The sequence below is a fragment of the Oryx dammah genome, unplaced genomic scaffold, assembly GCF_014754425.2.
Source record: "Oryx dammah isolate SB20612 unplaced genomic scaffold, SCBI_Odam_1.1 HiC_scaffold_8, whole genome shotgun sequence".
Taxonomy (NCBI): Eukaryota; Metazoa; Chordata; class Mammalia; order Artiodactyla; family Bovidae; genus Oryx; species Oryx dammah.
The window spans coordinates 60,190,838-60,202,247 of record NW_024070192.1 but is presented as its reverse complement, the minus strand read 5'-3'; the positions used below and the strand labels follow the sequence as shown (position 1 = coordinate 60,202,247).

Below are 11,410 nucleotides of genomic sequence, written 5' to 3'. Positions count from 1 at the left end.
AATATACCACATTAACATTTAAACATAAAAATGATATGATTATCTCAATAGATGCAGAGAAAGCCTTTGACAAAATTCAACATCCATTTATGATAAAAACCATCCAGAAGCAGGAATAGAAGGAACTTACCTACATAATAAAAGCTATATATGATAAACCCACAGCAAACATTATCCCCAATGGTGAAAAATTGAAAGCATTTTCCCTAAAGTCAGGAACAAGACAAGGGTGACCACTCTCGCTACTACTAATCAAAATAGTTTGGAATTTTTGGCCACAGCAATCAGAGCAGAAAAAGAAAATAATGAATCCAGTTTGGAAAATAAGAAGTAAAACTTTCACTGTTTGCAGATGACATGATACTCTACATAGAAAACCCTAAAGACACAACCAGAAAATTACTAGAGCTAATCAATGAAAACAGTAAAGTTGCAGGATACAAAATCAACACACAGAAATTGCTTGCATTCCTAAACACTAACAATGAGAATCCAGTCCCATCACTTCATGGGAAATAGATGGGGAAACAGAGGAAACAGTGTCAGACTTTATTTTGGGGAGCTCCAAAATCACTGCAGATGGTGACTGCAGCCATGAAATTAAAAGACGCTTACTCCTTGGAAGAAAAGTTATGACCAAACTAGATAGTATATTCAAAAGCAGAGACATTACTTTGCCGACTAAGGTCCGTCTAGTCAAGGCTATGGTTTTTCCTGTGGTCATGTATGGATGTGAGAGCTGGACTGTGAAGAAGGCTGAGTGCCAAAGAATTGATGCTTTTGAACTGTGGTGTTGGAGAAGACTCTTGAGAGTCCCTTGGACTGCAAGGAGATCCAACCAGTCCATTCTGATGGAGATCAACCCTGGAATTTCTTTGGAAGGAATGATGCTAAAGCTGAAGCTCCAGTACTTTGGCCACCTCATGTGAAGAGTTGACTCTTTGGAAAAGACTCTGATGCTAGGAGGGACTGGGGGCAGGAGGAGAAGGGGACGACTGAGGATGAGATGCCTGGATGGTATCACGGACTCAATGGACGTGAGTCTGAGTGAACTCTGGGAGATGGTGATGGACAGGGAGGCCTGGCTTGCTGCGATTCATGGGGTCACAAAGAGTCTGACACGACTGAGTGACTGAACTGAACTGAACTGAACAATGAGAAAACAGAAAGGGAAATTAAAGAAACAATTCCATTCACCATTGTAACAAAAGAATAAAATACTTAGGAATATATCTGCCTAAAGAAACAAAAAACCTATATAGATAAAAATATAAAATACTGGTGAAAGAAATCAAAGAGGACACAAAAAAATGGAGAAATATACCACATTCATGGATTGGAGGAATTAATATAGTGAAAATGAGTATTATACCCAAAGTAATCTATAGATTCAATGCAATCCCTATCAAGCTACCAGCAGTATTTTTCACAGAGCTGGAACAAATAATTTTACAATTTGAATGGAAATACAAAAAAAATCTCAAATAGCCAAAGCAATCTTGAGAAAGAAGAATGGAACTGGAAGAATCAACCTGCCTAACTTCAGGCTCTACTACAAAGCCACAGTCATCAGGACAGTATGGTACTGGCACAAAGACAGAAATATAGACCAATGGAACAAAATAGAAAGCCCAGAGATAAATCCACGCACCTATGGACACCTTAATTTCAACAAAGGAGGCAAGAATATACAATGGACAAAAGACAATCTCTTTAACAAGTGGTTCTGAGAAAACTGGTCAACCACTTTTAAATGAATAAAACTAGAACACTTTCTAACATCATACACAAAAATAAACTCAAAATGCACTAAAGATCTAAACATAAGACCAGAAACTATAAAACTCCTAGAAGAAAACATAGGCAAAACACTCTCTGACATAAATCACAGCAGGGTCCTCTATGACCTACCTTCCAGAATATTGAAAATAAAAGCAAAAATAAAACAAATGGGACCCAATTAAACTTTAAACCTTTTGCACAACAAAGAAAACTATAAGCAAGGTGAAAAGACAGCCTTCAGAATGGGAGAAAATAATATCAAATAAAGCAACTGACAAAGAATTAGTCTAAAAAATATACAAGCAGCACCTGAAGCTCAATTCCAAAAAAATAAATGACCCAATCATAAATGGGCCAAAGACCTAAACAGACATTTCTCCAAAGAAGACATACAGATGGCTAACAAACACATGAAAAGATGCTCAACATCACTCATTATCAGAGAAATGCAAATCAAAAACCACAGTGAGGTAGCATCTCACTCCAGTCAGAATGGCTGCTATCCAAAAGTCTACATGCAGTAAATGCTGGAGAAGGTGTGAAGAAAAGGGAACCCTCTTACACTCTTGGTGGGAATGCAAACTAGTAAAGCCACTATGGAGAACAGTGTGGAGATTACTTAAAAAATTGTAAATAAAACTGCCATATAACCCAGCAATCCCACTGCTGGGCATACACACTGATGAATCCAGAATTGAAAGAGACACGTATACCCTAATGTTCATCACAGCACTGGTTATAATAGCCAGGATATGGAAGCAACCTAGATGTCCATCAACTGATGAATGGATAAGAAAACTGTGGTAACATATACCCAATGGAATATTCAGTTCAGTTCAGTCACTCAGTCGTGTCCAACTCTTTGTGACCCCATCAACCTCAGCACTCTAGGCCTCCCTGTCCATTACCAACTCCCAGAGTTCACCCAAACCCATGTCCATTGAGTCAGTGATGCCATCCAACCATCTCATCCTCTGTCGTCCCCTTCTCCTCCTGCCCTCAATCTTTCCTAGCAACAAGGTCTTTTCAAATCAGTTAGCTCTTTGTATCAGGTGGCCAAAGTATTGCAGTTTCAGCTTTAGCATCAATCCTTCTGAAGAACACCCAGGAAAGATCTCCTTTAGAATGGAATGTTTGGATCTCCTTGCAGTAGAAGGGACTATCAACAGTCTTCTCCAACACCACAGTTCAAAGTCATCAATTCTTCGGCGCTCAGCTTTCTTCACAGTCCAACTCTCACATTCTTACAAGACCACAGGAAAAACCATAGCTTTTACGAGACAGATCTTTGTTGGCAAAGTAATGCCTCTCCTTTTCAATGTGATGTCAAGGTTGCTCATAACTTTCCTTCCAAGGAGTAAGTGTCTTTAATTTTCATGGCTACAGTGATTTTGCAGCCCAGAAAAATAAAGTCAGCCACTGTTTCCACTGTTTCCCCATCTATTTGCCATGAAGTGATGGGACCAGATGCCATGAACTTAGTTTTCTAAATGTTGAGCTTTAGGCCAACTTATTCACTCTCCACTTTCACTTTCATCAAGAGGCTTTTTAGTTCCCCTTCACTTTCTGCTATAAGAGTGGTGTCATCTGTGTATCTGAGGTTATTGATATTTCTCCTGGCAATCTTGATTCCAGCTTGTGCTTCTTCCAGCCCAGCATTTCTCATGATGTACTCTGCATATAAGTAAATAAGCAGAGTGACAATATACAGCCTTGACATACTCCTTTTCCTGTTTGGAAACAGTCTGTTGTTCTATGTACAGTTCTAACTGTTGCTCCCTGACCTGCATACAGGTTTCTCAAGAGGCAGGTCAGGTTGTCTGGTATTCCCATCTCTTTCAGAATTTTCCACAGTTTATTGTGATCCACACAGTCAAGGCTTTGGCATAGTCAATAAAGCAGAAATAGATATTTTTCTGGAACTCTCTTGCTTTTTTAATGATCCAGCCAATGTTGGCAATTTAATCTCTGGTTCCTCTGCCTTTTCTAAAACCAGCTTGAACATATGGAAGTTCACTCTTCACATATTACTGAAGCCTGGCTTGGAGAATTTTAAGCATTACTTTACTAGCATGTGAGATGAATGCAATTGTGTGAACATTTGAACACTTTGAATAGTTTGAATATTTGAATAGTTTGAACATTCTTTGGCATTGTCTTTTTTTGGAATTGCAATGAAAACTGACCTTTTCCAGTCCTGTGGCCACTGCTGAGTTATCCAAATTTGTTGGCATACTGAGTGTAGCACTTTCAAAGCATCATCTTTTAGGGTTTGAAATAACTCAACTGGAATTCCATCATCTCCACTAGCTTTGTTCGTCGTGATGCTTTCTAGGGCCCACTTGACTTCACATTCCAGGATGTCTGGCTCTAGGTGAGTGATCACACCATGATGATTATCTGGATCATGAAGATCTTTTGTGTACAGTTTTCTGTGTATTCTTGCCACCTCTTCTTAATATCTTCTGCTTCTGTTAGGTCCCTACAATTTCTGCCCTTTATTTTGCCAATCTTTGCATGAAATGATCCCTTGGTATCTCTAATTTTCTTGAAGATATCTCTAGTTTTTGCCATTCTATTGTTTTCCTCTATTTCTTTGCATTGATCACTGAAAAAAAACTTTCTTATCTTTCCTTACTATTCTTTGAAACTCTGCATCCAAATGGGTATGTCTTTCCTTTTCACCTTTGCTTTTCATTTTCCCTTCTTTTCACAGCTATTTGTAAGTCCTCCTCAGACAGCAATTTTGCTTTTTTTTCATTTCTTTTTTTGTGGATGGTCTTGATTCCTGACTCCTGTACAGTGTCATGAACCTACATCCATAGTTCATCATGCACTCTGTCTATCTACTCAGCCATTAAAAAGAACACACTTGAATCAGTTCTAATGAGGTGGATGAAACTAGAGCCTATTATACAGGGTGAAGTATGCCAGAAAAAAAAAAAAAAACACCAATATAATATACTAATGCATATATATGGAATTTAGAAATATGGTAACGATAACCCTATATGCGAGAAAACAAAAGAACAGTCTTTTGGACTCTGTAGGAGAGGGCAAGGGTGGGATGATTTGGGAGAATGGCATTTGGGAGAACGGCATTGAAATATGTATATTATCATATGTGAAATGAATCACCAGTCCAGCTTCAATGTATGAGACAGGGTGCTCGCGCTGGTGAACTGAGATGACCCAGAGGGATGAGATGGGGAGGGAGATGGGGGTTGGGTTTCAGGATGGGGAACACATGTACACCCATAGCAGATTCATGTCAATGTATGTCAAAATCACTACAATATTATAAAGTAATTAGCTTCCAATTAAATGAATAAATTTATGAAAAAAACAAAGTTTTCCAAGACAGTGTCAAGAGAAGAGCTGGCTTCATATCATTAGTTGAGTTTTAAAAACAGAGATATGTAGAGTTGAGATAATTTTTAAAAAAGTTATTCTGAGCAGAGGGAGAAGTACGAACAAGATGCATTAAATGATGTGCAGTGTATGACTGAAACATAGGATAAAAGTTGGAGGTGGGGGACAGAGTTGGGACAGAAGAAATATGAGTGAAGAACTAGTAAGGCCCAAGTCATGCCATGCTAAAGGCCAAGACATCACCCTTGGAGGCTTGGTGGGGAGAGGCTTGAAAAAAAAATTACGTAGTCACATGACAATTAGCATTGACATTTAGAGAGATGGCTCTGTTTGGGTTGTAATGAAATTTTGGAAGGTATAAGCCAAATGGCAGGGGGATATTTTAGGACATATTTGGAGGAATCCAGCTTTTGTAATAAAACTCTTTTTTATATTTATTTTTTCTAAAAGTTCTTCCAGGTTTCTCTCTTTTAAGATATTTGTGAGATATCATGTTCCCTACCTCTCATTTTATCTGAGCAAGCTGCTTTTGCAGGTGAGTAATGAACAGGAGGTATATTTTGTCTAAACCAATAGAACTGAATGACTACATAGAGGCTGACTTCTAGCTATTTTTACTCCCAGAGTCAAAGATCTAAAAATATACTGAGGAAGACATTTCATATGAAGGTTTTCATTAGTAGGAATTCAGAGAAACAGCTGAGACTAGAGCTAATATTCTGTTGGTAAAGCAAATGAAGAACAGAGAACAATTGACAAAAGAAATATCAGGAAATGGTGAGAAATGATTTGTGGTGTAAGTGAGGGCAAGATAGAAGAGGAGACAGGAATGGGGTTTAGAATCCACACTTTTATTTTTGGAAATGTAAAAGTGTGCTGTGAAAGACAGGAAAAAATATTTTAAGTTCGATTGTTCCTCTGGGAAAAGCAGAAACACTCAAGTAGAACAAATTCACCCCGCCTCACACTTCTTTATTTAGAAAAGAATATATATATATATATATATATATATATATATATTGCAGAGAGGGCATTTACTTTGATTATGCTGGATGTCTTGCAAAATTATGGGAAGGAAAGTACAAGAAAGTAAAAGAAAACAACAATATTTGAAACAATAAGACTTTGGAGTGTGCTTAAGATATTGTCACCCTGGACGAGCATGTGGAGATCTGAGGATGAGTAAATGTTTTGGAACAGACCCATTTTGAATACAGAGCCAGAGAGACATTTTCTCTGTGGATCACACAGTGTGAGACTAGGATTTCCCATTTCTTTCCCCCATCATTTCCTCTACAAATTTACATATTTTATAAAAAGTGGTTTTATAACATGCACACTGGATAGCATCTAGACCAGAAGATATACTTACTGTACAAAGAAAGCACTTGAGAGTAGAATACCCCTTATAGATCTTGTAGCTATAATTCTTCCAAGTTCAATTAACCCTACTAAAAATAAACAAAAATGCAGAAGTAGATTTAACAATTCATTCAAAATGTAAAAGTCAGTGTATTTCAAGTAGGAATTGGAAAAATAAGCTATCATCTAGGGCATTTCAAAAATTCTATGTTAAAATTATATTCATCACTATGAGGAAATGAATGAGAGAGCACTTGGTATTTAAAAATCAATAACATTTTGCTTTGATTCTTCTTTATTTCTACAAATAATTAGGGATTTTGTCACTCGATTATCTCTATTACAATGCTAGTTGTGTTTTTCTTCTAAATCCTGAGATATTAGAACTGGAAAAGCTTCTAGGGACATTCTGCAAAATCTCTAAATGAAATAAAGGCTCAGAAAGACAAAATTTATTTTCAGAGTTTAAAGGCTATCCTGGTAAGAGAATATTTAGTGAATCTACAATCAAAATTATCTCAGAGTTGGAAATTTAGAGACAATGAGCTAATACATTGTATTTTTTTTTCCTGGCACCTCTTCTTAATTTAGTGAAGTGATAGCTCATGAATTCCTCTAAAGCAGGAAATGAGAGGAAACTGTTGGGTTTCTTAAATTTCCCTGATTATTAGAATAAGAGATGGTGCCATATAGAAAAAACACTGCATGAGTCAAGTTACAGTTTGAATCGCTGGTACAGTTATTTTCCAAATTTAAAGAGAATGTTATCTTGCTCTTCTGCTGACATCCATGAAAAATATATAGGCAGCAGAAAATCATGCAGACAAAGGCCAGAAAAGTGCTTAGATGATAAGACTGTCTCTTATGATTATAGAAATTAAGCAATGGAAACAAAATTCTGAACAAATAATTTAAAGACAGGGAGGAAAATTAAATCTTTGAAGATATTCTCTTTTACTTTAGTTTTTGTAATAAAATACAAAGAAAGATAAATTATGCATTATATTTTTGAGTCTAACTCATAGTATTTGTCACTTCTGTAATTTTTTTCTAATCATTACGTGATTTTTAAAAATGCTGAGACCATTGACAATGTCAGTTAGCATGTTCATGCTTACTGATATGCAACTTAATGAAATTCCATCTCTAGTCATTGATGAAATCCATTATCACCTTGATCAATATTGCCCTTTTTGTTGTCATGTGTCAATTTAGTTCTTACCTGAAGTTGCAAATCTTGGCTGATGTATGCAGAGATTGGTATTGGTGATCAGTTGATTCTACAAGGGCAAGGTAAAATAAGGGAGATGTACTTTTTAAAAGTGTAGTTCACTTAAAATATTGTTAGTTTTAGGAGTACAACATAGTCATTCAATATTTTTATGTTATATTCGATAAAAAGATACTATAAAATATTGGCTATATCCCAATAGTGTGCACTTCATTTCTGTGTCAAATTTATTTATACCTAGTAGTTTATATCTCGTAATTCTCTTCACCTATATAGCCTCTCCCTACATCCTTCTCTGTGTTGGTAACCATTAGTTTTTCCATGGGGTCACAAAAAGCGGGACATGACTTAGTCACTGAACAACAATTTGCTATCTGTATCTCAAGTCTATTTCAGTTTTATTATACCAGTTAACTTGTTTTGTTTTTAGATTACACATGTAAGTGAAAACATATAATATTTGTCTTTCTTTGTCTGACTTACTTCACGGAGCATAATCCTCCAGGTCCATTGATATCATTGCAAATGGAAAAGTTCTATTCACTTTAGTGGCTGAGTAATAGTCATTGTATATATACACTGTATTTCTTTATCCATTCATCTGTTGATGAACATTAAGGTTGCTTCCATATCTTGGTGAAATAAAATAATGCATTATGAAAATTGGTGTTTATATATCTAACTGCTAATTCTTTTTGTGGGGGGTGGGGTGGGGTTAGGGGAAATATACCCAGGAGTAGAATTGCATATATGGTGTGTATGGCTCATATGGTAGTTTTATTTTTAATTTTTGAGAAGCAGTTATACTTTTCCTATAGTAGTACCAATTTAAGTTCCCACCAATGGTGTACTAGGGTTTCTTTTCTCACCTTTCTTGGCAACACTTGTTATTTGTTGTGTTTTTGATGATAGCCATTTGGACTTGTGTGAGGTGATATCTCACTGGGTTTTGATTTGCACTTTCCTGATGATTACAGATGTTACGCATCTTTTCATGTGCTTGTTGGTCATGTGTATGACTTCTTCGGAAATTCCTATTCAGGTCTTTTGCCCATTTAAAATTATACATGTTTATTTATTTATGGCTGTGCTTAGTCTTTGTTGCTGCACAGGCTTTTCTCTAGTTGTGGTGAGGGCTATTCTTTTTTTGTGGTGGGAGGCTTCTCACTGAGATGGGTTCTCTTTTGGAGAATGGACTTTAGAGTATGTGAACTTCAGTTGCAGCATATGGTCCCAGAAGTTGAGCTCCTGGTCTCTAGGGCTTGTACTCAATAGTTGTGGCACACAGGCTTAACTTCTCTGTGGCAGGTGAGATCTTCCTGGATTAGGGATTGAATCTGTGTCTGCTGCATTAGCAGGCAAATTCTTTACCACTGAACTACCAGGAAAAATCTTATGTCCGTTTTTAATTGGGCTTTTTATTTATTAAGTTATATGAGGTTTCTATATATTTTGTATATTAACCTGTTATCAGACACATCATTTACAAATTTCTCTCATTCAGAAAGTTGCCTTTTCTTTGTTGAGGATTTCCTGTATTTATGTAAAAAGTATGAGATTTCCATGCCTATGCAAAAGCTTTTGTTTCATTAGGTCACATTGGTTTGTTTTTACTTTTGTTTTCCTTGTCTGAGGAGACAGATCCATATAAATATTGCTAAGATTTATGTCAAAGAGTGCACTGTCTATATTTTCTTCTAGGATTTTTATGGTTTTTCATCTTACACTTAGGTCTTTAATCTATTTTGAGTTTATTTTCATGTATGCTATAAGAAAATGTTCTACTTCCTTTTTTTTTTTTTTTTTTGCATGTATCAGTCCAATTCTCCAACAGCACTTATTGAAGAGACTGTTTTTTCTCATTATATATTTTTGCATCCTTTGTCATAGATTGATTAAAGGTATGGGTGTGGGCTTATTTCCAGGATTTCTATTTTGTTTCATGGATCTGCATGTTTTTCTTGTGTTAGTTCCTTACTGTTTTGATTATTGTAGCTTTGTAGTATAGTCTGAAGTCAAGGAACATGATACCTCCAAAGTTTATTCTTATTATTCAAGAATGCTTTAGCTATTTGAGATCTTTTTGATTCATACATATCTTAGGATTATTTGCTTTTGACCTATGAAAAATATCATGGGTATTTAAAATATATTTATTTATTTATTAGAAAAATGAAAATTGTTTACTGAGAAAACTGGTAAAAGTAGTTGAGTCTTACTTGTGACATGCAGGATCTTAATTGTGGTTTGTGAGTTTCTCTGTAGTTGAGGTGCATGGTCTCTGTAGTTGCAGCATGCAGGTTTTGTTGTCCCTCAGCATGTGGGATATTATTTCTTTGACCAAGATCAAACCCACATTTCCCTGTATTGAAACGTGGATTCTTAACCAGTGGAATCCCTGTCATGGGTATTTTGATGGAGGATTTTATTAAATCTGTAGATTGCTTCATGTAATATGAACATTTAACACTATTAATTCTTCTAACCCAGAAAAAAACCTAGACGTGTTTCAGTTATTATTATTTTTTTTCAAATCAAAGCCTAAACCTAACAGGTTTTTTTCTCAAGAAAAATCCCCTTTGCAGAAGATATCCTGAATGACAGCTTCATTGTTTATAGAAAAATAATCTGTCCTTGTCACCCTCGCTCGTGTTCATCCACAGCAAAATACATCGCTGCTTTCCCAGGAAGGCACTGGCAGTCCCTCGTGGTCCAGTCTGGATGAGGCCTGAAGAGGTCCAGAGGCCCTGACCCCAGTGCCCATCAGCTGTCATCATCGTCTTCCTCTGACCCTGGCAAATCATCTCCCATCTGTAGGAACCTCTGGACTGCACATCCCACATGTATTTGAGGGTCACCTTGAGTTCAGCCATCTTATACCCAAAAAGCTTCAGTATGTGGGCCTGTCTGGATCAGCACATCGTCCTCTTTGCACACCTTGTAGTTGGACAGCAGGTTCACCACATCTTTCTTTGGGGCCGTTGGCAGACCCAGCTGCCTCAGGTGTGCCTCCATGGAATCTGATAACTGTTCCAGGAGCCCCAGGTCCAGATTCATGGTGAAAACAGCTTTGTTCCTACCTCAGGTATAGTCCATTTCTGTGTATTTCATGAACCACTCATTTACTTCCTTCTTAGTGCCATTGGCAAAAAGGAGACCAATCTCACCCCTCAACTTCCTGCTGACCTGATGCAGTTTGTCTTAGTATTCATCAGATGGGCTTTCACCCAAGTCCACCATCATCACTTTGTTTTTGCCAAAGAACATTAGACTGTGCTTCCAGGTGCTGTGGATGTCCTTTAGCTTGTTCTTCCTCATGCTAGCCATGGAGAAGATGAAGAGGTACTTGTATGTGTCCACACATTTCTGAAGCTCTTTTATCAAGTTCTGTTTCATTTCCAAGGCTTTCTTGGCAGTTTTGGTTAGGAAGATTTTCTTGTTGCACTTGGACTTGGGCATCTCACTGCAGGCACCTAGATGTGTTTCATTTAAATGAATCATCCACAGTTTCCATCATCAAAGTCTTATAGTTTTCAGAGTACAAGTCTTTCACCTTTTTGATTAATTTTATTTCTAACAATGTTATTCATTTTGATGAGGTGGTAAATTGGATTGCTTTCTTGATTTGTTTCGGATGGAAGTTATTAGTGTACAGAAAAGCAA

At 36.8% G+C, this 11,410-nt stretch overlaps 1 pseudogene; it reads right to left on the bottom strand.

Moving 5' to 3' along the window:
• Positions 1 to 10,510: 10,510 nt before the first annotated feature.
• Positions 10,511 to 11,206, bottom strand: LOC120866698 (annotated as a pseudogene).
• Positions 11,207 to 11,410: the final 204 nt, after the last annotated feature.